The sequence below is a fragment of the Delphinus delphis genome, chromosome 15 (genome assembly GCF_949987515.2).
Source record: "Delphinus delphis chromosome 15, mDelDel1.2, whole genome shotgun sequence".
NCBI lineage: Eukaryota > Metazoa > Chordata > Mammalia > Artiodactyla > Delphinidae > Delphinus > Delphinus delphis.
The window spans coordinates 31670102-31673728 of record NC_082697.1 but is presented as its reverse complement, the minus strand read 5'-3'; the positions used below and the strand labels follow the sequence as shown (position 1 = coordinate 31673728).

At 48.1% G+C, this 3627-nt stretch overlaps 1 protein-coding gene across 1 annotated transcript in view; it reads left to right on the top strand.

Moving 5' to 3' along the window:
- Window positions 1-3627, top strand: part of RASSF2 (Ras association domain family member 2) — a 45542-nt gene that overhangs the window by 693 nt on the left and 41222 nt on the right. The window contains exon 2 of the mRNA XM_060031191.1: window positions 208-282. The gene's annotated coding sequence lies outside the window, so the exon portion shown is untranslated. The remainder of the gene's footprint in view (window positions 1-207; window positions 283-3627) is intronic.

The window sequence follows — 3627 nt, the reverse complement described above, 5'->3', positions numbered from 1 at the left end:
TTCGAGTGCCTGCACTGCACTCAGTTCCTAAGCTGGGAGATCCCTGGGGACAGCAGAGAGGCACGGTGGCCTGACAGGGAGATATAGGGTTCCATCTTACCCTGGGGCGCTCCGTGGGTCCTGGGTTGTCCACCGCACCTCTGCGCCTCAGTGACAGGAGGAGCTGAGCGCCAGGCTTCTGAACGCTGCGATGCACTTTATTTCTAGGTGTGTGGAATCTGGATCCCTAAAACTTGTTCTCCCAGAGAACAGAGGCCATGTCTAGAACTGGCCAAATTTATAGTAAGTACTTTACATGTGATGAATGAATGTATGAACCAATGAGCCGACAAATAACAATTCCTGCCACAGTTGATCTTGGTACAATGGGAGGAAAGAATTAGAAACAATGATTCTTTTAAACAGCTGTGAGACAGAGCCAGGGGCCTTCTTTCCCAAGCATCTGGTTGAGGAATCTGGGGTTGGATTTATTCTATTCACCAATCCACATTTCCTTACTGGGAAATTTTTCTGCAGGTGGTCTGAAGAATTAAAGAAACTTCTCAGTGGCTATATTGGGTAGTTTGAGGAGTTTTGTTTTGCTTTTTTGTTTTCAAACTTGTGTCCAAATGCAGTGTCTCAGAGAATGTGGAGTCTGCCTGTGAGGTGCCCATTTGGGATCAGAGACCCTGGAGTATGGCCATGAGTGTGGGCCCCAGCTGTGCTTTCTCCTCTGAACAGGTCAGCCTGATGCCTGGGAGCTGCTGCAGTCGGGTGGGCCTCAGGGGGACAGAAGAGGACCTCAAATGATGCCTATGCTCGGAAAGGGACAGTAGCTTTGGAAAGAGGGTAGTTCTTGCCTTGGGACAAGGAGGTGGAGATAGAGCATGCAACCTGCCCAGGCACCTGGGAGTCTGGGCTGGTTCGATTCAGGATTCCCTGTGCTGAGAAGGCTGGAAGGTGAATCCTGCTCCTCCTTCAGGAGAAGGGAGAGCAGAGGTGGAGTGCAGGGGGGATAGGATAATCTTTGGAGTGCAACCTAGGCATATCCTATGTTCCTCTGTCCTAGTTTTTTATGCTGGTGAAATCTGGTTAGAATGATGAGGGATACTTTTGGGGAGCTTGGCTGAGAGAAGACCAGGGGATCTGGGGCCCCTAGTCATACCCTCTTCCAGGGGAAGGTAGAAGATGTGCCCTTTGCACCTGGCTGAGTGGGCCAGGGCCTGTGCAGTATTCTGTCCCTGCTGTACCTCTGGCTGGCAGCACCCCCGCCTTCCTGAGGGTGGTCTCACTCTGCCCCAGAGTCCACTTCTCTGCATCTCTGCATGGCTTCTGTTCTGGGTTCAGGCCCTCTCTCCAGTTTGTGTTATCCTAGGAGTCGGTCCAGGATGGTTGACAACCCTACACCTCGTTTTCAGCCCCTCAGTTCTCCTCGTCACTCTTGGATGCACTGGCCTACCTGGGACCACTCAGTTACCGAGTTTTGCTTTGATTTCTTGGTCTGTTTCCTGGAGCCAAGCTTTTTGTCTGCCTTCTGTGCATGAGCGCCTTAGGAGTGGCCAACAGCGTTTGGCTGGAGAGGTGTCCAGGACCAAGTATTCTGGCACCTATGCTAGAGCTGGACTGCGGGCCTTGCCAGAAGGGGGTCCTGTCACCAAAGTACAAAAGGACCTTGGCCTAATTATGTCCTTCAGTCTTCTCTAGGATACTTTTGGCAGGAAGTGTCCTCACTGGGAGGTGAGGTGTGGAGGGGGGACCAGATTGTCAGAGAATCCCTTGGAGAACTTGAGAGACTGGATGATCCCAAGAGCAGTCTCAGGATTTGTCCACATTCATTTTCCTCTGCCCAGAGTGAGAAACTGGGCAGGTCTCAGTAGTGTTCTTAGAATGGAAGAAGACGTACAGTCTCTGTCTTCAAGCTCTAGTTGCGGAGAGCTGCTACAGCTGGGTTTGTAAAACTAGGGCAGTGGTCTCCTTCTACACTTCCCCGCCCCTCCCACCACTCTTCACAATTTGGTCGTTATTTATCCCAATGACACACTGTGCTATTTAAACACCTCCCTGCCTCTCCAGAAGAATTGTAAATAAATCTTTGAGGCTGCATAAGCTACCACAGGCCCATGACTGAAGGCTTCATTTATTTGGCTATTTGTGGATTCCCATGGAGGATGTGGTGGGAGAGGGGATGGGGCAGGAGGCAGTGGGGGAGCAGGGCACAGTAAACAGGAACATCTTCCAGACTCCATTGGCTAGGTGGCCAGAGGGTAATTTTTTAATCATCCCTTGGATGGTAGACTCTGGAGCCTGTAATCAGAGGTTGATGCAGCTGCTCGGGGATGACAGCTTGAGGCTGTAGAATTGCCCAAGGCAGCTGTGACTGAACTAAAGAAGGCAACCTCTCACTGAAGAAGCGGGCAGGGAAGGGCATTTGGTTAATTCCCGTGAGATGAGCAAAGTGACTTAGAATGGCTTTTTCTATTCCTTATATTGATAAAAATTAGCAAAAAGATACCTTATATTTCCTTGGACATGTTAATCCGAAGTGATTTGGCAGATAGGTTTACTTTTACCAGCATAACACTTTATCCATAGTGTTAGTTTGATTAACTGCTCCTTTCTATAGAGAATTGAAAGAACTGTTGGATTTGGAGTTTGAATGGCATTCAGAATTTCTAGCAGCATGATATTGGGCAATGTAATAGATGCTGTCAACATCCTTCCTGTGTTCCCTTGACCTCAACCAGTGAGTGATGGGAGAAAGTGTATAAATACTCCAACTCCCTCACCTCTCTGTTGGGGTAACTTTGAGGCATATTCCATGCTGTCTTTCAGAGTTGCCTTGTAGAACCATATCCCAGTTGCTAACAGTAATAACTGTCTCCCTTCATTGGCTGCCTTCCCTTCCCTCTTTCACTTTCCCACTCCCTTTCAGCTTGCACTCTAATCCTTGTCTTTTTTTTTTAAATACTTTTCTCTTATGTTTTTTAAATAAATTTATTTATTATTTTATATTTATTTTTGGCTGCATTGGGTCTTCATTGCTGCATGCATGCTTTCTCTAGTTGTGGTGAGCGGGGATGACTCTTCGTTGTGGTGTGTGGGCTTCTCATTGCAGTGGCTTCTCTGGTTGCAGAGCACGGGCTCTAGGCACACGGGCTTCAGTAGTTGTGGCACACAGGCTTAGTTGCTCTGCGGCATGTGGGATCTTCCCAGACCAGGGATTGAACCTGTGTCCCCTGCATTGGCAGGCAGATTCTTAACCACTGTGCCACCAGGGAAGTCCTCAAATCCTTGTCTTATGGTCAACTTCTGGGGGAAACCAACCTAAGGCTTTAGTCTGTAGTTAAAAAGTCATTTTAAGTCTTTGAGTCTCCAAAGAGAATAGACCTTGTCAAGGGGGAGGATTGGACTGGGAGTTTGGGACTAGCAGATGCAAACTATTGTACATAGAATGGATAAACAACAAGGTCCTATTGTACAGCACAGGGAACTATATTCCATATTCTGTAATATACCATAATGGAAAAAAAAAGATAAACCCTGGTTCTGATAAAGTAGAACACTCCTACCACCCAGCAGGACCTACTCAGGGCTGAAAAGCTTGGGGCCACATTTCCAGCTACTTCCAATGTCACTGCGTCCAGGAAT